We start from the raw sequence: 26,149 nt of genomic DNA, 5'->3' as shown, positions 1-26,149 counted from the left end.
ACAATTATATTAAACATTTTCTCAATAGACAGTCAACTTGGATATACTTTAGAGTAATCAGCGTACAGCTTTTATAGCAGTGAAGATGTATCCACTGAAAATGTAATTGTTGTGTAAGTACAGTATCTGAAGCTCCTGGGACCGTGAGGAGCTCCTTCAGCAACATGCTATCACATCTGCAGTGCAGGAAGGAGTGCTGCCCACTAGGGGTGCTCAGAAAATCGATTCACATGCAAATCGCAATTTTGAGGGACAAGCGATAGAAAATGGATGAACGGATGGATAAATTGAAATGAAATGAATTTGACTAAATTCATAACTTAGACAGTCGATTTAAAAAAGAGTTTAAAAAAACAACAACTTTGGATTAACACACAAAACATTATTATTATTATTATTATTATTGATACTGTTGCTTTTATTAGTTTTTGGTAGGGTTGTCTCGATACCAATATCTTGGTACCGGTACCAAAATGTATTTTGATTAGTGGTGTAACGGTACACAAAAATTTCGTTTTGGTACGTACCTCGGTTTAGAGGTCACGGTTCGGTTCATTTTCGGTACAGTAAGAAAACAACAAAATATAAATTTTTTGGTTATTTATTTACCAAATTTGTAAACAATGGCATAACATACATATACACACAGGGTCCATTGCCAGGGTTAATGTGGTCAACATATATAAAATAAAAACTAAATAAGATAAGGCTCAGAATGGTTTCTTAACAAAACCTTTCTACATATAAAGTGCTTTTTTTAATTGATTGATTGAGACTTTTATTAGTAGATTGCACAGTACAGTACATATTCTGTACAATTGACCACTAAATGGTAACACCCGAATAAGTTTTTCAACTTGTTTAAAGGCCTAATGAAATGAATTTTTTTTATTTAAACGGGGATAGCAGATCTATTCTATGTGTCATACTTGATCATTTCGCGATATTGCCATATTTTTGCTGAAAGGATTTAGTATAGAACAACGACGATAAAGATTGCAACTTTTGGTATCTGATAAAAAAAAGGCTTGCCCCTACCGGAAGTAGCGTGACGTAGTCAGTTGAACATATACGCAAAGTTCCCTATTGTTTACAATGATGGCCGCATGAAGTGAGAGAGATTCGGACCGAGAAAGCGACAATTTCCCCATCAATTTGAGCGAGGATGAAAGATTTGTGGATGAGTAAAGTGCAAGTGAAGGACTAGTGGGGAGTTGAAGCTATTCAGATAGGGAAGATGCTGTGAGAGCCGGGGGTGACCTGATATTCAGCTGGGAATGACTACAACAGTAAATAAACACAAGACATATATATACTCTATTAGCCACAACACAACCAGGCTTATATTTAATATGCCACAAATTAATCCTGCATAAAAACACCTGCGTGTTTGTTATGCTAGCTCCTAGCTCCTCTGCTAGCTCCTAGCTCCATAGAACACGCCAATACAATTCAAACACCTGATCAACACACACAATCACTCAGCCCAAAAGACCGTTCACCTAACCCAAGGTTCATAAAGCTTATATATTTTAAAAAAGTTACGTACATACGCAAAAAAAAGTTGCGCACATACGGTCAAGCGATCAAATGTTTAGAAGCCAAAGCTGCATACTCACAGTAGCACGTCTGCGTCTTTGTCATCCAAATCAAAGTAATCCTGGTAAGAGTCTGTGTTGTCCCAGTTCTCTACAGGCGTCTGTGTATCGAAGTCAAAAGTCCTCCTGGTTAGAGTCTCTGTTATCCGAGTTCTTCCATCTTGACTGCATCTTTCGGGAATGTAAACAAAGAAGCGCCGGCTGTGTACTGTTGTTGCTGACTACGTTCGAAAAATACGTCCATTTCGCACCGACAACTTTCTTCTTTGCTTGCTCAGCTTCCTTCTCCATAATGCAATGAACATGATTGCAACAGATTCACGAACACAGATGTCCAGAATACTGTGGAATTATGAAATGAAAACAGAGCTTTTTCGTATTGGCTTCAATGTGGAAGGCAATTTAAAATGTCACTTTATAAGTTAACCCGGCCGTATTGGCATGTGTTATAATGTTAAGATTTCATCATTGATATATAAACTATCAGACTGCGTGGTCGGTAGTAGTGGGTTTCAGTAGGCCTTTAAGTCGGGGTCCACGTTAATCAACATTAAACTGCCTCAAGTTGTTGCTCAGATTAAATAAAATGAAAAAACTTTTCTTCTACATATAAAAAGTGCAACATTAAACAGTTTCAAGTCAACTCAGCTTCAGATTAACTTTTCTTCCCCCCCCCAGCTTGGCAGTAAGAGGATATATGGGCTTATTGTTCTTCAACCATAGAAGTGGGTCAAAATCTAGTTTCTAATGCAATATGGTCTTAAATCTGCTGCTATAAAAACATTTGTTATTGCTTTAGCCCTGCCTGACTCGCCGAGGAGAGGCTGCTTGAATGCGGTGGTGACGCTTCAAATGGGTTAGCATGTTTGACGTGTTGTCGGAAGCAGCTGCTGAACAATGTCGGCAAACCATTGTTGTATCGCGCAGCCAAAGTGTTCCCAAACGGGAGATCTTAACGAGGCAGGAGGGTCTTCCAGCTCTGGCTTTTACATGTTGTCCTTGCCCGGTCGCTGCTAGCATGCCGTGTGTTGTGCCTCGGTGTGCATTGTTTACACAACGTGCGGTACGCTACTTAATATGTCCGTGTGGAAACTCGTTCGGTACACCTCCGAACCGAAACCCCTGTACCGAAACGATTCAATACAAATACACGTACGGTTACACCCCTAACTTTGACACTTTTCTAAATAAAGGGGACCACAAAAAATGGGGTTATTGGCTTTATTTTAACGAAAAATCTTAGGGTACATTAAACATCTGTTTCTTATTGCAATCAAATAACAATTTTTGTCCTTAAATAAAATGGTGAACATACAAGACAACTTGTCTTTTAATTAGTAAGTAAGCAAACAAAGGCTCCTAGTTTGCTGACGTATGCAGTAACATATTGTCATTTATCATTCTATTTTGTCAACATTTTAAAGGACAAGCTGTAAAAATGTATTAATAATCAACTGTTTGTATCTGGTTATTTTGTTTTAACATGTTTGATCTACACTTCTGTTAAAAAGTAATAATCACTTATTCTTCTGTTTTTTGGATACTTTACATTAATTTTGGATGATACCACAAATTTAGGTATCGATACGATTCCAATTGGTTACAGGGTCATACATTGGTCATAATTTAAGACCTTGTGTCCAGGGACGAGTTTATGAATATAATATGAACTTAAAAAATTAAGAAAAAAGATTTTGTGACGATAAAAAATATTGATGTAATCATAGTAGTATCGACCAGATAAGCTCTTGTGTGTAACTTGTTTAACCTCATCCTCAGGTGATAATAAAACTCAGTCAATTCTAAAACTGCATTATTTTTGTGTCTTTAAGTATCTTTACTCAAGATACTAAAATACGCTGATTTGCCATAACAAAGATGATTATTATTAGTTTAAGAGCGTCTTTACACTGTGTATGGAGATACATAATAAGCTGCTCAACACTGGTAAACTAAACAGTATTGCCGTGAGCGATCGGCATTAAAAGGCATTAATCGGCAATGGTTGATCACATACTTTTTTCACGAAAATCGGCCGATACTGATTGGTGGCCGGTCGATGATATACAGTGCGTATTTACAGTATTTACAGACGAGTCACCAAAGCTGTGCAGACAAATATTGACGAGTAACTTTGTACTACTGCTCTGCACTGTGGTGTGCTGGCTAACTTCGGAAGCTTGTTCCGTCAAATATCAAACTCTAGTTTTAGAACATATAACGTAGTCAATGTTACGTGGAAGTAGGCCTGGGCAGATATTCGATAAGTCAATTAACCGACACTAAATGAAAAATAAGTCGATAAGTTTTCCAGTGTCGATAATACGCCATGTGCATGCTTTAAGAGCATTTACACTTTTCATCAGTTTCAGCAGCTGCGTGCGTTTGTGCCATAGCAGAATGAAAAGAAGGGGGTGAATTCTCTTGTACGTCATTAAGTGTCTTTAACTCTGTGTGGCGAGGCGGGGCCGCTGGCCCACTAGAATCACACAGTTCAATTAGTTAGCCTGTGACCAACATATGTATTAGCTAAGGGTGTAACGGTACGTGTATTTGTATTGAACCGTTTCGGTACGGGGGGTTCGTTCGGAGGTGCACCGAACGAGTTTCCACAAGGACATATTAAGTAGCGCGCCGCACGTTGTGTAAAGAATGCACACTGAGGCACAACACACGGCATGCTAGCAGCGACCGGGCTACTACAACATGCAAAAGCCAGAGCAGGAAGACCCTCCTGCCTCATTAAGATCTCCCGTTTGGGAACATTTCGGCTTTGCGGTGCGATACAACAATGGATAACATCGCTTCAACGAAGAGAAAGACGAACAAACACAGCTCCCACCGCATTCAAGCAGCTTCTCGGCGAGTCAGGCAGCGCTAAAGCAATAACAAATGCTGTTGGTGTTTTTATAGCAGCAGATTTAAGACCATATTGCATTAAAAACTAGATTTTGACCCACTTCTATGGTGGAAGAACAATGAGCCCATATATCCTCTTACTGCCAAGTTAGCCAGGCACTACCTCGCCATACCTGCTACCTCCGTGCCCAGCCAAAGGGTATTTTCCACAGCTGGAGACATTGTAACTGCAAGCAGGCCTGCTCTTTCTGTAGACAATGTGGATAAACTGATTTTTCTGGCAAAAAACATGAAAATTGAGTGAAAGTCACCAAGGTTAAGGGGGGGGGGGAGAAAAGTTAATCTGAGGCTGAGTTGACTTGAAACTGTTTAATGTTGCACTTTTTGTATGTAGAAGAAAAGTTTTGTCATTTTATTTAATCTGAGCAACAACTTGAAGCAGTTTAATGTTGCACTTTATATGTGGAAATGTTGCACTTTATATGTAGAAAGGTTTTGTTAAGAAACCAATTCTGAGCCTTATCTTATTTAGTTTTTATTTTATATATGTTGACTGCATCGCCAAGAAAGCACGCGACTTGAGGAAGCAGGGAAAAATCCAGGGAACTTGGAGCGCCAACTGTAAAATCTACATAAAGCTAAATGGAGGTCCAGAAGCAAGAGTACTTGTTGTCCATGACAGCAAGGACCTGGACAAATTTTAAAGTTTACACAGCTTCCACAACAACGATGATGATGGACTCTGACAGAAAACAAGCACCTAAATTCAGCATCGACATTACTATGTTCCAAGGGATGACTAAACAAGAGGACCTAGATTCAGGATTGCATCCACCTACACTTATAGAGATTATTGAAACAACATCAAAGAGTGTTGAACAAGAAAATATGGAACTAAAAAATGTCTGCAACAAAGATCACAAAAACCAGGATTTGGAAAATGATATAGATCCAGATACAAATTTTTTTCTCCCACATTAGTAATAATTGTTTTTATTATACAGATGAACAATATAATAGCAACATTAAATGTGATAGTAAATTGTCAATTATTCATTTTAATAGCAGAAGCTTTTATGCAAACTATAACAACATTAAGAACTTTTTGGAACACATCAACAAACCCTTCAAAGTGATTGCTGTCACAGAAACATGGATTGATGATAAAAAAAGGAATAGATTTTGATCTGGAAGGATATGAACTAAACTACATCAACAGAACCAACAAAAATGGAGGAGGAGTAGCTGTGTATGTGATGAAGAACCTTAAACATTATTGTGATTACTTATGGAGTATATTGTGAATAAATTGAGAACAGGAAGTGAACAAAAGTTTTAGCAACTGTTATGTAAAAGAAAAGGGGTAGGATTAAATAAGCTCTGCTTCTTCCTACTCCTTTTCGAACATGTTGAAAAGAGAAACTGGAAATTGTGATGTATCATGTTGTATGCTTGCATGTTCGAAATAAACTCAAACTCAAACTCATTAACCCTGGCAATGGACCCTGTGTGTATATGTATGTTATTTTTATGCTTTGCATTCATGACTGCCTGCTGTTGCACTGATCAGCCTAGTGGTGGCTCACATCCATCACACACAGAGCTATTTTAAAGCAATGTTAAAAGGATAAAGCCATTGTTTACAAATTTTGGTAAATAAATAAATAACCAGAAAATGTATATTTTGTTGTTTTCTTACTGATCCAAAAATGAACCGAACCGTGACCTCTAAACCGAGGTACGTACCGAACCGAAATTTTTGTGTACCGTTACACCCTTAGTATTAGCGAATAACATGGACAAAATGATCACAAAACCTAATTCCACTGTGCCAGTGAGGGAATATTTCATTTTAAAGATGAGCCTATCGACACAGAGGAATCAGTTTGCCGAATATGCGCAAAAACAACAAACCTGCACGCCCACTTGAAACACAACCACCCGACATTCCACACTCACTTTGCGTTTGGTGAACAAGGTGAGTGCAAACAAAACAGTACAAAATAGTGTGCACTCACAGAAAGTATGGTAAATACATCGCCAAAGACATGCTGCCATTTAATACTGTTGGAAAAACTAGCATTTCTAACAACGCTGCAATTGTTTGACAGACGTTTGTCATCTTGTCATGTTATGTTGGTGTTTCCTCACTCGGAATCTGCCAGACTTCCATTTTTTTCATATAACCTGTTAATACATCTGCTTTTACTGTAGTGTTTACATTGTTACTCTGCTCTTTTGTTTAAAAAAGGTCCTAACTTGATAGTCAAGTATGTACCGTATTTTTCGGAGTATAAGTCACTCCGGAGTATAAGTCGCACCGGCCGAAAATGCATAATAAAGAAGGAAAAAAACATACAGTAGATAAGTCGCACTGGAGTATAAGTCACATTTTTTGGGGAAATTTATTTGATAATACCCAACACCAAGAATAGACATTTGAAAGGCAATTTAAAATAAATAAAGAATAGTGAACAACAGGCTGAATAAGTGTATGTTATATGACGCATAAATAACCAACTGAGAACGTGCCTGGTATGTTAACGTAACATATTATGGTAAGAGTCATTCAAATAACTATAACATATAGAACATGTTATACGTTTACCAAACAATCTGTCACTCCTAATCGCTAAATCCCATGAAATCTTATACGTCTAGTCCAGGGGTCGGCAACCCAAAATGTTGTAAGAGCCATATTGGACCAAAAATACAAAAACAAATCTGTCTGGAGCCGCAAAAAATTAAAAGCCATATTACATACAGATAGTGTGTCATGAGGTATAAATTGAATTATGATGACTTAAAGGAAACTAAATGAGCTCAAATATAGCTACAAATGAGGCATAATGATGCAATATGTACATATAGTTAGCCTAAATAGCATGTTAGCATCGATTAGCTTGCATTCACGCACAACGTTAAAAGTGTGGTCGACAAAATGAGACAGAAAAAGAAGTGGCATAAAACACGTCCTAGAAAGTCGGAGAAAGTTATACTTGTAAACAAACTACGGTGAGTTCAAGTACCGCCAAAATTAGTAGGACAAAACGGCGCTCGCCAAATACTCGAATCAGTGAAGCATGTTTAATATAAACAGTGTGATTCATAACAATTAGGGAGGTTTGTGTCATGTTTGTCCTCCTACGGAAACCATATTAAAACAAAAACTTTTTTGTTTTTCCTCATCTTTTTCCATTTTTCATACATTTTTAAAAAAGCTCCAGAGAGCCACTAGGGCGGCGCTAAAGAGCCGCATGCGGCTCTAGAGCCGCGGGTTGCCGACCCCTGGTCTAGTCTCTTACGTGAATGAGCTAAATAATATTTTTTGATATTTTAAGGTAATGTGTTAATAATTTCACACATAAGTCGCAAACTATGAAAAAAACTGCGACTTATAGTCCGAAAAATACAGTAATGTACAACTCTACCTCTGCCTACATGTTCAATATTAAAGTACTACTTTGTTTGTTTGTTAGCCATTTAATTTTTTATTTTTTTGTGTATATTTGAGTGCCTCCAACCCCCTACTTAACATATTTTATTGCTTTTGGTTGTGATTTTTATTCAAGTGCAAAATGCAAAATTTTGCTAACAGACAAAATATATTTGATTATTTGTTTGTTTTATTTAACTTGGAGATTTAAAAGTTTACATTTCAATTACAATGTTAAAAAATACAAGTAAATAGTTTATTGCACTTGATAGAATACACATGCATTAATATGTATTATTACATCAGTGGTGAATTTGATCTCAAAAAGATACAGGTAATAATATCGTTTATCGGCAATAATTTGTAGGTCAATATGTCGTCCAGAAAATGTTTTCATCGGCCCAGGTCTACGTGGAATACACCAGGAGAGGGATGTCCATATATCACCTGGTAGGCGAAGTGTTACTTTCCTGTGTTGCCAAATCTTACAAAAAAGGTTCATGGCGGGCTGCACAGTGGAGTACACGTCATGAGGCGGGCTTGAAATGCAGCTTAAACTTTGAGCCTGTGACTGCTTATGAGGTGCTTAGATGGGACTAGGACCTTTTATTGCACAAGAGTGGACCTTTGGACAAGTCTGACAGCAGTCTGCCATATTTGCTGTGCTATTTAATACATCCGGTGCAGGGAAAGGATTTTTTGCATGTGTGGTTTTAAGTTATATTTAGAAATGCTTTCTTTGGCCTTGTTGGCTATATTTAGATTGATTCAGTGTTGCTTTGTGTTTGTTTTTGCTAACTCACTGTGTTGTTGGTAAAAACAATCAAGTAGCAAAATTTACCTTGATATCCACCCTGCAAGCCGCAACCCCCCCACCTCGACTCGTGAACAATGAGTTGGTGACGATGGAGTCAGCCGTGAGGTGTCTATTGTTTACTTGTTGTCAAGGCAACACTGGCAAGGGCCACGTTTAGAACTGCTGGAGTATTCCTGGTATAATATTACTTTATTTGTCTGGTGTTTTTGTTTGAGATGCTGAGTCAGCATTATATAATCAGGTGTGACCTAAGTGGTTTAATCTTTGATTAATCTACCAATTGCACATTGAATTTTCAAATGTTGGCATTCATGAGTAAACCTTTTGAATTTGTTAAGTTGTATATTCCAGAGCAATCCGTTCATTCTCCATAAGGTGTGTGTTTGCCTTGCTGTCCGTCCTTGAATGGCTCACCTGTAATGTAGAGAGCTAGGAAAGGTATGTTTGTTTATCCCAGCTGCCTTGCTAATCACTAACCAGTGAGTCATCAATGTGAGACGTACAGTATGCACGGCACGTCCGCTGCTCTCTGTCAAATCAATGAAAAGAGTTACAGTGTGATGCAAAGTTGCTCTTTTTTTCCTACGTTTTGACACGAAAATCATTTCAATTCAGGGTAGAAACAACACAAGTCAGGCAGGATACTTTTTAGGAATTGAGTATTTTATCGATAAATTTGTTCAATTCAAGTTATCGGATAAAATGTCTTATAGCCTCATTTAGGGCTGGGCGATATGGCCTTTTATTAATATCTCGATATTTTTAGGCCATGTCACGACACAAAATATTTATCTCGATATTTTGCCTTAGCCTTGAATGAACACTTGATGCATATAATCACAGCAGTATGAGGATTCTATGTGTCTACATTAAAACATTCTTGTTCATACTGCATTAATATATGCTCATTTTAAACTTTCATGCAGAGAGGGAAATCACAAGTCAATTTACCAAAACTTTATTTATCAAGCAGTGGCACAAACATTCATGTCATTTCAAAACAAAGTGCAAGATTGTCAGAGACATTTTAAAACAAGCTACGAGTGCACTTTTGTGCATGATGTCACTAAGATGACATCAAAACAACACTGAAGTGCACTTTTGTGCATGATGTCACTAAGATGACATATCAAAACAACACTGAAGTGCACTTTTTGTACAGAACGCCACTAGAATATTTTAAAACGTATAAAGTGCACTTTTGTGCATGATGTCACACAAGATATTTCAATAACTGTGAAATAAAAATAAACTGCACAACAGGAAATCAAGTAGTGTATGTCCTTCGCTTTGTGGTAGGTTCCTGCGGACGTTATCTCCTTCTGTTTTTGACTATTTTTTCATACGGTGTGTATGTGGAAATGGAAGACGCCAGGCTCAATTGGGTCAGTGTTGGTTGCTTCGGCATTTTGTTGGGTGTGGCACCGGCCGAGATGTTGACATGTGGAGTTTCAAGCACTCTTCATTCTCTAGCGGGTGACTTTTCAAATGGTACAAATTAGTAGTGCTGCTACTTTTTGTAGCAACACTTTTCCCGCATACTTTACATATTACAGTTGTCTGTTCAACATCTTCCCGCTTGAAGCCAAACCACCGCCAGACGATGGACCCTGTGCTGTTTTTCTTGGGAATTAATTCTTCCTCCATTTGTTACCAGATTGTTACCTTCTCTCTCTCGTATTACCGCTTGCACCACCTGCCACAGCTAACGTTACCCATTCCACTACCTCTCTGCTCGGCGAGGGCGTATGACGTTGTACGTGCGACAGTATGTGACGTATGTAAGAAGGTGCGCTTGTTTTATCTCTCTCTGAGGAGAGACAAGAAAGACTGAGAAAAGCCTGTAGTGTAATGCCCGCAGCTAAAAGCAACCGCGTGAGAACGTATACTCGAATATCACGATATAGTCATTTTCTATATCGCACATAGACAAACCCGCGATATATCGAGTATATTCGCTATATCGCCAAGCCCTTGCCTCAATGCGTATTTTAGGGAAAATAGTTTTTCTTATTTCTTATAAATGCACATAATCAACATTGACAATACACCTGTAACATGAGAGCCTCAATATATAACTACCGTATTGTCCGGACCATAGGGCGCACCGGATTATAAGGCGCACTGCCGATGAGCGGGTCTAGTCAGGTTTTTTTTTCATACAAAAGGCGTACCGGTATATAGGGCGCATTAACGGTGTCATTATTTTTTTTTTCTAAATGGAAAACACTTCCTTGTGGTCTACATAACATGTAATGGTGGTTCTTTGGTCAAAATGTTGCATAGATGATGTTTTACAGATCATCTTCAAGCCGCTTTCTGACAGTCGCTTCAGGATGCGCCGTTTTGTGGGCGGTCTTATTTACGTGGCTCACCTTCGACTGTGTCTTCTCCCCGTCATCTTTGTTATAGCGGTGTATAGGGTTGCAAAATTCCGGGAATATTCAAAGTTAGAAACTTTCCATGACAATGGGAATAAACGTTGAATGCAACCTGCTAGATCTTGCAGCATGATTATTAGCTAAAAAACCTGATTTAATGCAAAATCAGTTGAATTTCAACCCAGCACTGTGCATTCCTCCATCACATGTGCAGTGCATTCTTCCATCACATGCACAGATAATTCCCAGCATGCTACACACTACAGGCCACACTAGTATTTGAGCCCAATAACTTCATCCAGTCAGGTAAGTTTTGATGATATTACTGGGGTAAATATATTTGATCTATGGTATTTGAGTTTAATAGAGGTGTTATTGCTTGTTACTGTATGACTGTAGACTACTCCAGCAGACTTCCACTCAAGCTAGCTAGCTGTTCCTGTACTTGTTAAATGATTTATGTACCACCAGTCTCATAATGAACCAAAAATATTTCTCTGTTAGCCGTGATGCTAATTTTCTCTATGTTAGCGATCCGAATTTACCTTTTTTGTGATCTGTAAAGTTCAACTAGCAAATACAAAATCAAATTGTGTAGTTTCCTCTGCCTTCTGTTCTGCTAGCCATTCTGTTGTCATACAAGAATGTAGGTTATAGTTTGATTTAGCATGCTGATTGAGTGTTCATTTATTCATCTGGCCTATTTGTATTCATTTGTCCATCAGTAAAATATTTTTAAAGACTACTCCAATTGTTTAGCTGACTATTTATTTATATCTGTGTGTGGCGTTGCATTAGTGTTTTACAAGCTTCTCATCTTATTCTACAGAATAAGATGGACGGTGTCCAACTTTGAATAATCACAATGGTCAAAATTTCCAAACTTTTCGAGCTTATCTTCCCGTGGTAAATTTCCGAAAATTTCCCGAAAACTTTCCACCCCTTTGCAACCCTAGCGGTATAGCGTGCAAGGACGGGAGTGGAAGAAGTGTCAAAAGATGGAGCTAACTGTTTTAATGACATTCAGACTTTACTTCAATCAATAACGGATCAGCATCTCCTCATCCAGAAACGACACCGGAAATTTTTCCTGTGAAAAACTGTCCGACCGGAACTTTATAACTAAAAATCTTTGGGTGAATAATGTAATCTCACTACACCGGTATGTTTTAGCGCTTTCATGGCGAGTTTACCGACAGATATAAGTAAGAACTTTACACTACTTTATATTAGAAATGGCAACAGCGGAGGATGAATGTCCCATAACAAGAAGATCGAGAAAAAGAAGCTTATCAACTACGGCGTTGGCGCGGACGCGCACAATTTTTCAGGATTTATGCAGATCCCAAATACATATCAGCAGGTACTAGAAGGTAAGAAAAGTTGCTTTTGCATAATATTGCGAAACAAAACGCCAGATAATGTGTTACCTTATACACACACCATAATAATACTCCTATGCTTGATGCGCCGACAATCCTTCAAGCGGTGCGGCTTCAGAGCTCACCAAAGTCGTACTAAAACATTTTGATAGATTTTTGCTGTACTACGTATGATGGCTGCTAACATGCTGCACTACAAATGACGGCTTCTAACATGCTATACGTACAGTGTTTCCCATAAACTGCCAAGATACCTGTGGCGGTGGGGGCGTGGCGATGGGCGTGGTCACCATGACATCATCGAGTAATTTGCATAAGTTACTACAATGATATGATTTTCTCTAAAAAGGCTCAAAAAATGTATACTTACTAATTAATAATAACAGGTGTCCATCCATCCATCCATCCATCCATCTTACAATATAATTACAACACTTTATGTACATATTTATATACAGATTTGAACAATAAGTTATTCACTGAAATATATTTATTAATTGTGGTTCTTACAAAAAATATATCTTATAAAAATATAAAAGCTAAAATGTCTCTTTAATTAGTGCATACTAAATAATTTAACTTTAGCCTACTACTTCAACCATATTATTTACCAGCAACATAAAGTGAAACAGAGGCAGAGGTGTCCTGCCACAGTCAGTAACAAATAAACAGAAAACAGTAGTGGTGGTAGATAGACACAAAGCTTCATCAAACATCTGATCCACTGAACAGAGAGCTCCAAAAATCTTGATCCTACACTTCTCTTTTGTAAAGTAAATCTGAACAGCCGATATGGGCATCTACATCAACTATATGATTTGCCTGAGAAGCTTGACAGGACACAACAAAAAAAAAATTTTAACATTTTTTTTTTTTTGTGGCTGCCTTAATTCTTTCGTGGCGGGCAGCTACAAATAAATGAATGTGTGGGAAACACTGACATAAGATGGCTGGTAAAATATGATGGCTGACAAGCTGTACATAATGAGTAATGGTGTAGCAGGCATGTGTGGGGGACAATCATACTGCATGTTGTGCCTAATAGGAGTGATGCAAGGGAGAATAAAGATGATTAAATAGTTGTGTGAGGCATTGTTGGGTAAGGAGTAATTAGAGCACTGAAAGGAGGAGGAGGAGGAGTCTAATGTAATTCTGAGAGGAATTCAGCCGCAGAGAGAGGAGGATAGCGGGAATAGTATTAGTGAAGGAGGAATGCAGAGTGAGGCCCAAGCTGGCCGGAGAGGAAAGAGAGGAGTGTGCTGGGGTGGGGGTACATTTTTTGTGGAATGTGTCCAGTCTCTGATCAGCTCTCTATTGGAAAGATTGGACAGAACAGCAGGTCAAACTGGACCCAAATGCTCAGCCTGGCTGGACCCAAAGACGGGTACTTGTGGACCCAAAGGAAGCTCAGACCAAACCTTTTAAATACCCGAGCCCTTACTTCTGAAACCTGTCTCCAATTGCAGCAGCACCGCGTTTGACAGGAAAACCTAATGAAGACTGAAGATTATGGCTGACAAATGTTCTTGCCACGTGGATGGCGATAAAGTGCAGGCTGCAACATAGTGGAGGACGAGGGGTTAACAGAGGTGCTGCGAACTGCACCCAATGACAGTGACCACCAAAGTTAGCAAGATACGGCCAAATGAAAAACTAACTTGAGATTTTGGTGGAAGATTTGTCCAACTGTGATGATCAACAATGATGTTTTATGTGCTACTTATTGCACTGCGATTGATGGGTATTTTTATTTTATTTTTTTACAGTATGGATATATATACAGTGGAACCTCGATTTCCGAACTTAAAACCCCACTTAAGAACTTTCAGTTTTGGTTGATTTTGGCGGCGCCAATGGACCAAAGGGGTAGTGTTTTTGCCCGAAAGAAGACCACATTTCCCATGAGGACTAGTGTAGGGCTGAACGATTTATCGTTTTCAGATCGAAATTGCGATTTCAGAAGTCTCAATCTTGAGATCGTGAAGGCTTCGGTTTTAGACGAACGTTATTTAGCTCTCCTGGCTGACATGTCTGTTGTGTATATGCAGCCTGCTCGTGCTACTCTCATGCCTTATCAAACTCACCAATCAGAAGTGGTAAACTACTTGTGAGCAGGGCATGCCGTCACGCTAACCAATCAGAGGCGGCCATTGACGAGGCTACCGCGTACACGCCCACTAACAACTTTGGTGAAGAAACAAACGTCCTGGAGGAAATGGCTGCTGCCGCCGGGTCAGAAGTGGAGGAGGATTTAGTTTTAATACAGAAGAAGAGCAGCACGTCTGTCATTTGGGACTACTTCGGTTTCGAAACTTCAGATGTGCATCAGAAACAGGTACTTTGTAAAACTTGTCGGGCCAAAGTCGCCACATCCCAAGGCAACACGACTAATTTATTCCGGCACTTGAAAAATCACCACCGGCAGTTACACGACGAATGTATGACCAAAAAGTCCGGTGAAAAGTCAACCCCGAGCGATTCAGCCCATTGTAGCAAACATACCACAATTACAGCGTCGTTTGCCAGTATAACTCCTTATGAGAAGAGCAGCCGTTCTATTGTTAACAGAATAGATGTGCAATATTTGGGTGCTGCTAAGCGGTAAATGAATGACCCACCTATTTTAATGTCTGACATATTTTTCAGAAGGGCAGAGGTTGGGTCATTTTGTTTTTGTAATAGTATTTTCTTTATTACCATTACTTTTCAATTTCACTTTAAAATATTGTTCAGGTTTCTTCCAGGGTTGAATAAAGTACTTGAATTGCTGCTATAGATGTTGATAGGCTAGCTCTCTTGAGCCATAAAAGACTGACCTACCTACTTGAGTATAAGACTGTTTACATAAGGTCAGGATCCTTTTTTTCCTTTATTGAAGTTGTTGAATTTTGTTTTTCTTATTATATATTAAGCATTGCTTTTTGTGTTGGAATTGTTTTGTATTTTATTTAACTTAAACTTTTTTATTTATCTTAACATAATTAAGGTTTTTGTACTGGTTTTAGTTCTTTAGTTTTAATAACTGCTGTTGGTCAAGAACTTTGGAGAATGTACATGCATGTTTCTTAATAAATACATGTTTGAAGCAATTCTTACCTTTTAGTATTCATCCTTGCATTACATAGCATTTAATGTTTTCATGGTATATCATTTTTTGTCATGTTTTAAATCTGTTACTGTTACTGAAGCTTGATTTGAAAAGAAATCGTGAGTCAAAATCGAAATCGCAATTTCTGTCAGAAAAATCGTGATCAGATTTTTTCCTGAAATCGTTCAGCCCTAGACTAGTGCACATATTGTCAAACTGACATGATGTCCGCTGTAATATTAGAACAGATTACAAATACTACGTCTCTCTGATGTTAAATAGACACTATCAAGAAATGATCTTGGATTGCGGTACAAACACGACGCTACTACCAAGAATGTATCGGGGAGGATGCAGGTTCAAAGCAAAGCCAGAACGGCGAGAGATTTTTTTCCTAAGGAAGTAGTGAACGAGTGAAAGGCCGGCCAATGTTCAACTTTAACTGTCTTAACCGGGTAAGCATTTTTTTTTTCTTTTTTTGTCTCCTCAGACAAAACTTTTCGTTTCTTTGGTTGTTTTGCAGCTTCAGCCATGAATTATATATATATATATATATATATATATATATATATATATATATATATATATATATATATGTATGTATGTATGTATGTATGTATGTATGTATGTGTGTGTGTGTGTGTGTGTGTGTGTGTGTGTGTGTGTGTGTGTGTGTGTGTGTGTGTGTGTGTGTGTGTGTGTGTGTGTGTGTGTGTGTGTGTGTGTGTGTGTGTGTGTGTGTTTGTTTGTTTTTTAAGAGTATGTGAAAATTAGACTCCTACCTTGTTTACTTCCGCGACTACCTCCTTAAAGCTTTTAAATCAATCAGAAATATCAAGCCGCTAAAATGCGCCAAACATGAATAAGTGTGGAGAGACTGTATTGCATTTTACCCATCATCCCTTGTAATTTTAAATGGGTGTAGTTGTTTATAATATCCACAAAGTTCAATAAGCAGGATGTGTTGTGTGACCATGTTTGTAAAATTTTTGTTGTTGTTGAATTTTTTCTTTCTTTCTGCGTGACCATTACTAGGGAAGGTTGATTGGATTGGGTCATATGGGAAATGGTGTGCAACTAGTCACAGTGGCGTACAATTAATGGCCACTGACTCTCGTTGGCCATCAGATGGCAGCAATCATACCGCTGACTATTTGTTTATTGTATGAAAACACCGCACCCGCCCAAATTGCTTATTCGACCCGTGCCGTCTCTCAGGCCAAATTGGCCATAGTTTAGACACCCCCCCTGATAGAGGGTCTGAACAGATTCAAAATGTAAAAGTATTTATTTTGTCAATTTAACATGAATTTAAAGAGCCTCCAAATGACTTTTCCCTGTCTTTGCGGTGCAGTTACAATAAAGGAGTATGAATAAGAATTTTTTAAATGTAAAATAGGCCATCAGATGCACATGCATCGCCGTTAGGCCATTATTCTGAGAATATGTAAACACAACATTCTCTTCCAGTCTGTTGGGTAGTTTGGGAAGATCTCAGAAAGATGTACATGCTCCATTTTGTTGTCCAGCTAAATGATCCATGGACTAGCCAGCCTGTACGGGTTAGCCTAACCTGGGTCTTTACACGCTAGCCCGTCTGCTAACTTTCAGTCCGCCTGCAGCCAGTGAAGTGAAGTGGACCATCGGAGGACAGCTCGGCTCTGTAGTTGGTCATTAGGTTTTAAAGTCCATCAATCAAGCAAACAAAAAAAGTATCTGTGGCGGTCCATTCTTGTATGTAAATGTGTGAATGGGAGAGCCTGTACTGTGTAAGCAGGCTTGTAGTTGGCTAGAGTGAATGTGTGAATGTGTGCATTTCCAGTAAAATCAAGAAGGAAGCTGCGTTCATGTAAGATTGATGACTAAAATTGATTACAGGAAGCAGCCTTATGATCACATTAAGGATTTAGTAGGAACTCCATCATCAAACACGCTTTGTCCGCCTGGCCTCCATCTAGTTTCTGCTACCTTATCACAAGCCTTAAGGTGCTCTTTATCATCCAGTACCAGGAATAGCAAAGCCATGGGAATGTACCGATACTCCTTTTCAGCGTTTATCACCTCCTCCTCTGCATGCATTACACTTTCCGTCTCTCTTTGGTCAGCGTTTGTTCCTTCTCTCTCACGTCTTTTTGCACTAGCTCTGCTTTTTTCTTGCCTGCACAATCTCAAACTGCCATACACACACACACACACACGTATCAGTGTGTGTCAGGAACACGTCGGCACAGAGTGTGGTGGTGAGCGTTCGAGCTTGTCATCAACAAACCCGAGTGTTTCCAGAACAGCACAACCTTAGTCTTGTTGTCTTTGAGTGTTTTTCTTTGTCTTCTTTTCCTTGTTAGGTGGCTCTGACTAACACACACACTGTACTTAATGTAAGCAGGTGATCATTGCATCACATTATATTACTTGTTGTAATATTATGGGCCAGCTGCGAAGCAAAGGGCTTGCTCACATGCTAGCATTTTAGTGTGTTTAAACCTAAAACTCCTGGATTTGGATACTTGGTGAAGTTGGGGTCATCTTGCGAGTATTATAAATATTCCCATGCAATGTTGTGCTAGCATTTAAGCTATTTTTATGTTTAAACCTAAATATCATGGACTCGGATATTTAGCATTATCTTGCAACCTAACGATTGTTAGGATGCTAACATTTGATGCTAGCATTTTAGTTATTTTTTGTTTAAATCTAAAAATCATGGATTTGGATACTTGGCGCCATCTTGCAACCAAACCATATTGGTTAGCTATTATTTTGTACTTTGAAACCTACAAATCATGGATTCCGTTACTTGGCGCCATCTTGCAAGTGTACCAAATATTCCCATGCAATTTTTTTGTGCTATCATTTAAGCTATTTTTATGTTTAAACCTAAATATCATGGACTTGGATATTTAGCACCATCTTGCAACCTAACAATTATGTTAGGATGCTAACATTTAATGCTAGCATTTTAGCTATATTTCATGTTTAAATCTAAAATTCATGGATTTGGATACTTGGCGCCATCTTGTACCGACCAGGACGTTAGTATGCTAACATTTCATATTAGCATTATAGCTATGTTTTATGTTTGAACCTAAAAATCATGGATCTGGATACATGTCACCATATTGGTTAGCTATTTTCTACTTTGAAACCTACAAATCATGGATTCCGTTACGTGGTGCCATCTTGCAAGTATACTAACTGTTTTTATGTTCGCATGCTAAGGTTAGCCTGCTAACATTTTAGTCTTACCATTTTAGCAAATTTTTATACTACAGTTTTTTTTCAAGTGCTTAACTGTACTTCAGATACTTTTTCTAAACTCTTAACACAGACTCACACCTCCTAAACACAATTGGTCAAATTGATTAGTTTCTTCTCAAAAACACATGTTAAATATATATTAACTCTTCATTTCAAAATAGAACACATATTTTTCTGCACACACTAACTTTACCAAAACGAAATTATTCTGTTGAAAGAATAACACTTGTTTTCACTAAACAAGGTACATGCAGTCAACCAGGTTTCAAAATACTGGCTATTGACATTACAAAAACTGCATTGACTTTTATGGGTCAGTTTTACAATTATTTGCATAAAAACATACAAGCCACCATTTTTACATTTAATAATACTTACCTGTTGGTTTGTTAAAAGATGCATATGCAAAGTTAACGGCAGGAAATCGTTGACCACATCAAATTGGGCTGCTCTCTTTCACCAGCCTCTATTAGTGAAAGACTGGTTAATTACATGGTCAATGATAGCGGCACCAATCCATTACTGACAACTGTTCTTGAAGCCCTTGGAATGCCATCACCACACATTCTTACACCTCTACTTTGCCCTCTCCTTGGGCCTGCTCTTCTCCCTGGGCTTCTTGCTCTCACTGTTCCTCTTCCAGGCATTACAGTGTTTGTCTTTTTCGGTTTCTGTTTCCAGAAACATCCCTCCTCAAAGTCCTCCTGACCACTGCCACTGAGTCTAAGCCAGACTGGAATTAGCTTTGTATGGCCCAAATTACCCAACAGAAATCAGCTATTTGTCAATTATTCAATTGTTTGTTTATTATCAGCTGAGATATATATATATATTTTTAACTATCATTGCTGAAGCGGAGTTTTTTTTTTTTTTTTTTTACTGTATCTAAGGTTTGGAATATTGTTTTTGCTGTTGTGGGATGGTGTGTGTTAACATCCGTAGATAATACAAAAACAATGCGTGGGAGGATTAGCTTGTCTGTTAAGAAAATGTAAGCATTGTGGAAATGTGTTCACTGACTGCATATTGTGTGAAAATGACATGAAATAGATGAATGATATGATCATGGCAAGAGTCATTCAAATAACTATAACATATAGAACATGCTATACGTTTACCAAACAATCTGTCACTCCTGATCGCTAAATCCGATGGAATCTTCCTCCCCGGTGTCGCCTCTGGTATGTCCTTTCTTTCTGCTGCTCGATTGCCATTCTCTGCTACATATTTCACTACGTCCAGCTTGTAATCTGCAGTATATGATTTCCTTTTCGGTGCCATTTTTGTTCAGTACTTCTCAGTTTTTATAAGTTACCGCCAATGTTGATGTGATCCACTTTAATAGCTACGGCAGTAGCATATAGCAGTTAGCATCCCATGACCCACAATGCACTTCTGCCATGACCCTCCCCCGCCGAATTCGTATTGGTTGACGTGTGAGTGACGATCGCTGAAGTGTGTGTGACGATTGCTGCCATTTGAGATAAATAATATTATTTGATATTTTACGGTAATGTGTTAATTTCACACATAAATCGCTCCGGAGTATATGTCGCACCCCCGGCCAAACTATGAAAAAAACTGCAATTTATAATCCGAAAAATACGGTAACTAAAGTTCCTTGGGTGAATTATGTAAACCCACTACACTGGTAGTTTTTAGCGCTTCCATAGGGAGATACAGGTCAGAACTTTACACTACTTTATATTAGAAATGGCAACAGCTGAGGGTGAATGCCCCATAACAAGAAGATAGTGGAAAAAGAAGAAGCTTATCGGCACGGACTGCAGTGGCGGACGTGCGCAAATTTTCAGGACTTATGCAGATCTCAAATACACATCAGCAGGTACCAGAAGGTAAGAAAAGTTGCGTTTGCGTAATATTGTGAAACAAAATGCCAGATAATGTCTGCTAATGGGTGCCATTTTGCGGTCCTTATACGCACACCATAGTAATACTAGTACCTCTGACTATGGTAGCCGTAATGGGCCGACAATCCATCAAGCGGTGCAGCTTCAAATTCATACCAAAACATTTTGACAGATTTTGAGTGCCGTGTGTAATGTTCTATATTCTCAATGGAACATTTAAAGTTTAGGTATTTACTGGCGTCATATTGCAGTCTGCACTTATCTTTTATGTGTGACTACGATCTACTGGTCACACTTATCATTACACCATGTACCAAATAAAATTGCGTCGAGGTCGGTAAGCACAACCAGAATTATTACGTACATTAGGCGCACCGGAGGCGCACTGTCGATTTTTGAAAAAATTTAAGGATTTTAAGTGCGTTTTATAGTCTGAAAAATACGGTAATAAGCTAGAATAAAGGTTAGCACAACTTAAAAAATATTTATTTATTTTTAACTACCGTATTTTCCGCACCATAAGGCGCCCCGTGTTGTAAGCCGCACCTTCAATGAATGGCATATTTCAAAACTTTGTTTACCTATTAGCCGCCCTGTGTTATTAGCTGCACCTACGCTACGCTAAAGGGAATGTCAAAAAAACAGTCAGATAGGTCAGTCAAACTTTAATAATATATTACAAACCAGCGTTCTAACAACTCTGTTCACTCCCAAAATGTGATGTGCAATTGTGCAATCACAAAAATAGTAACACTCAAAATAGTGCAGAGCAATAGCAACATCAATAACTCAACGTTGCTCTTATTTTAGTGTAACACAACACACAAAATAAACATTTAAAGCTCACTTTCTGAAGTTATTACTCATCCACAAATCCCTCAAATTATTCTTCTTCGGTGTGCTTCACTTGTTTATTGACACCATCTGTGATGTGGACGCGCATGCAGTCGTAGATCAACAGCTGCGTGAAAAAAGTCACCTGGTCTCTCCGCTCATCTTTTCTTCATCCACCCATCCCTTCGAGTTAGCTTTTATGATGACGCCGGCTGGAAAGTTCTCTTTTGGCAAGGTCTTCCTTTTGAATATCACCGTGGGTGGAAGTTTCTGGCCGTTAGCATGGCAAGCTAGAACCACGGTGAAGACGACTTCTCATTACCTGTGGTGCGAATATTCACCGTACGTGTTCCCGTTGTATCCACAGTGCGGTTCACATGAATATCAAAAGTCAGTGGAACCTTGTAGGCGTGTCTCTTAGTAGGAGACATTTTGTGGTCTTTACAGAAACACACAAATGAAATGAAACGTAATATCCGTGCGCTTCTTCTTCTACGGGGGCGGGTGCTCACCTTGGCGGTTGCTTACAGTAGAAGAAGAAGCGCTTCCTCTTCTATGGGGGCGGTTGCTTACCGTAGAAGAAGAAGCGCTTCCTCTTCTACGGGGAAAAAAGATGGCGGCTGTTTACCGTAGTTGCGAGACCTAAACTTTATGAAAATAAATATTAATATTAATCCATATATAAGGCGCACCGGGTTATTAGCCGCGCTGTCAGCTTTTGAGAAAAATTGTGGTTTTTAGGTGCGGCTTAGGGTGCGGAAAATACGGTATTTCCTCTAAAACACGCATTTAAGCATTTTGATTGAAACTTTTATTAAATAGTACAGTACATATTCTGTACAATTGACCACTAAATGGTAACACCCGAATAAGTTTTTCAACTTGTGTAAGTCTGGGTCCACGTTAATCAATTCATGGTAAAAAGCTACAAAGTGTGTTTTATCTGATTACTTAATTAATCGAACAAACTTATTTAAAGATTAATCAATTACTAAAATAGCTGCAGCTTTAAAGTACTATCTATCTATCCATCTATCTATCTATCTATCTATCTATCTATCTATCTATCTATCTATCTATCTATCTATCTATCTATCTATCTATCTATCTATCTATCTATCTATCTATCTATCTATCTATCTATCTATCTATCTATTGTACGATGGCATTCAGTGTGCTGAAAACGAGATCTTAAAGAAACGTAAAAAAACCCAATATCCTCAAAGTACATGTGGATGCCAAATAAATAAATCATATCCTACAGTAGCAATCCCTAGAAATCATGCAAATGTGCCTGGGAGTAGTGCAATGATGACTTAATGGTTGTATATAGCATGACATCAATGACCTCCTTGCTCCTTACATATTTTTGTTTTAGTTTGTTGGTTATATATGTGTCTATACAGTAGGGGTGTAGCAGTACACAAACATTTCGGTTCGGTACGTACTTCGGTTTAGAGGTCACGGTTAATTTTCGGTACAGTAAGAAAACAACAAAATATAAATTTTTGGGTTATTTATTTACCAAATTTGCAAAATCTTCCACCAAAATTTTTTTTCTTAGTGGAATATTTGATGTGAAGTAATCGGAACCTTGGATAGGTCAATAATTCATAATAACATTGATTTTGATTCAATATTATGTTTTGAGCAATGACAGTTTGAAAGGAAAAAAAACAGCTTTGTTTTATTAGTCAACATTGCAACTTTTTCTAAATTACATTTAACCTTTAAGCTTTTTTATTTCACTTTTGTTATGTTTTTGTTTATTTTAATAGTATTTTTAGAATGTGCCGTGGGCCTTTAAAACATTAGCTGTGGGCCGCAAATGGCCTACGGGGCACACTTTTGACACCCCTGCTATAGATAATAAAAAATTTAATCTGATAAATCTATGGATAAAAAGCAGAGCCTGGCGACGCATGCGCGTTTATCATAACTCTCTCGCTCTCTCTGTCTCTGCCCCTCCCTCACCAATGCTGCTGCACGCACAATTTGTTTTTTTTTTAACCCCTTCTTAACCCTGAACGTACATTGAAAATACACGCAACCCTAACTCAAAATGCCGGACATTTGAGGCATTTAAGAAGCTCCGCCCTGACAGCTCCGCAAAAGAGGACACGTCCGGTGAAAAGAGGACGTATGTTTAGTCTATCGTAGCCCGTTAGCTGCTGGCATGCCGTGTGTTGTGCCTCGGTGTGCATTGTTTACACAACGTGAGTTACGCTACTTAATATGTCCGTGTGGAAACTCGTTCGGTACACCTCCGAACCGAACCGGAACCCCCGGTTCAATACAAATACACGTACCGTTACACCCCTACTATACAGTGGTACCAGCTCGGATTTTGTTAGTCTGACCTTTTGGAACGGACAACTAACACGAATCACACGAAAACCAAAGCCATGATTCCATGAGAAATCATGTAAGGCCAATTAATCCACATATGAACATATATTACAACATGGCCATTGCATATGCAAGCAGGCACATGTATAACTACCAATGTACAGTATGTAAATAGTGAAAGGTTTATTTTCTGCACAGCTCGAGTGTACTGTATTGTCTATAATCAGTCACAGCTGCTGTGCTTTAGTATCAAGAGGTTACTATTTATAGTAACTCTTGCAAAATAGAATCCTGCTCTTTTGCCACTCTGTACTTCTTTGTTGAACACATCCAAGGAAGGTTCGTACTAAAGAGTCTTGCTTGGAGGCTGTTCAGACAATTATAGTCCAAGCGCTAATGAGCCTTCACAAATGCATAGCTACGATTGAGGGTTAGCGTCATGGAGACACGGCTAGGAAGATGATGACATGCTGCGTTCAAGTCGCTTTGTGCTTCCGTGTGCGTATGAAGATGAATATGAAGATGCTGACACGTCCCCTGGAGGCATTTTTCCTCTACAACATTTTATTGTCAGCTCAGACTTTGACTTCGCAGCACGACACCTTACGTAACGCTCACGTCACATGATTGTGCACAACTCCATGGACATACACGTAACTGCGGAGAAACACATGCAAATACAGAACCACATAATCACATGGACAGCATCCTCCTGTGCTGCCATAATCCATCTTTATGGTACGATATACCGGTACTGGTATAGTACCACGATACTAATGAATCATATTCGGTACAATGCCGCCTTTAAAAAGTACCGGTTCCTCACCCGCTCCACCCTTTTTTTTAACTGGCATGACGGCGCGTCGTGACATTGCTGGTTTTACAAACAGAGGAGCATGTCCGGCAGCGCACAATCATAGAGTATATACAAGCAGACACTGCGTGTAGACAGAAAAGGGAGAATGGGCACATTTTGGTCTAAAAACTAAAGATAAATGTGAAGTTATAACACTGAAACGCCCTCAGGAAGAGGTGCTTTAAAACGTCCAGCCGGAGTCTGCAGTGTTTTAGCTACTTCTAAATGACTAATCCTCACCTCCATGGCGACAAATAAAGTACGTTTCTTACAAGTATCATCCCTGCAGGACGAGGAATAGCTAAACAAGCTTCACTACACACCGTAGCTCACCGGCGTCACCGCTAATGACGCCGGTCCTGAATGTAAACAAATGCCATGGGTGGATCTACACCTGACATCCGCTGTAATGATACCAAGTACAATAGCGTATCTAGTCAATACTATTATGATTACATCTATATTTTTTATCATCACAAAATCTTTTTTCCTTTTTAAAAAATTCATATTATGTTCATAAACTCAGGAAATACGCCCCTGGACACATGAGGACTTTAAATATGACCAATGTATGATCCTGTAACTACTTGGTATCGGATCGATACCTAACTTTGTGGTATGATCAAAAAAACTAATGTAAAGTATCAAACAGAAGAATACGTGGTTATTACATTTGAATAGGGCTGCAACTAATGATTAATTTGATAATCGATTAATCTGTCGATTATTACTTCGATTGATCGATTAATAATCGGATAAAAGAGACAAACTAGATTTCTATCCTTTCTAGTATTTTATTGAAAAAAACAGCATACTGGCACCATGTTGTGGACATTGGGGGTGCAGCATACACCAATAATAACACAGAAATGTAACTCATCAGAACTGAATCAGATATTGTACACGTTTCTGTTGTGAATAATAAAGGATTAATTTTAGGCTGCCTCTGAATAATAGCATGAAATATTAGTTATACTAAAGCGTCACTCAAATCTAAATATATTTATATAGCTTTATCAGCCCGGCTACATTGATCCATTATGAAACCAACCTGAGATATTTCTGTCCGTTACGTTTATTTCGAAATTGGTAACCGTGCGTTTTCTCTCTCAAAACGGAGTCAAATGTGCCGGAGACACATTATCAGCCCCGCGTTGCAACAAAGGCATAACTTTAACGTTACTCACAAAAAAGCTGAACTCATGAATGCTTGTTGCCACTATGGACTTAAAAAGTTACATACTGTGAGTTCTTCCCTTCATCCATGGCTCCAACATGTTTCTTCTTCAGGTGCTCCTGAAGCAATGTTGTACTTCCGTGCCATTTTGCAGGAAACGGTCTTCTTTGAAGTCTTTAAAGTAAAGTGTTCCCACACTTTTGACGACTTAGGTCGTACACTTTTCTCCATTGAAGCAATAAC

General features: G+C 38.6%; 1 protein-coding gene across 1 annotated transcript in view; it reads left to right on the top strand.

Moving 5' to 3' along the window:
- pard6b (par-6 partitioning defective 6 homolog beta (C. elegans)) overlaps nt 1–26,149 on the top strand; it is a 59,238-nt gene that overhangs the window by 19,630 nt on the left and 13,459 nt on the right. The gene's annotated exons all lie outside the window — the stretch shown is intronic.

Source organism: Entelurus aequoreus, linkage group LG07 (assembly GCF_033978785.1).
Source record: "Entelurus aequoreus isolate RoL-2023_Sb linkage group LG07, RoL_Eaeq_v1.1, whole genome shotgun sequence".
Lineage (NCBI taxonomy): Eukaryota > Metazoa > Chordata > Actinopteri > Syngnathiformes > Syngnathidae > Entelurus > Entelurus aequoreus.
Note: the sequence above shows the minus strand (reverse complement) of the source record. Positions and strands in the feature narration are given on the sequence as shown.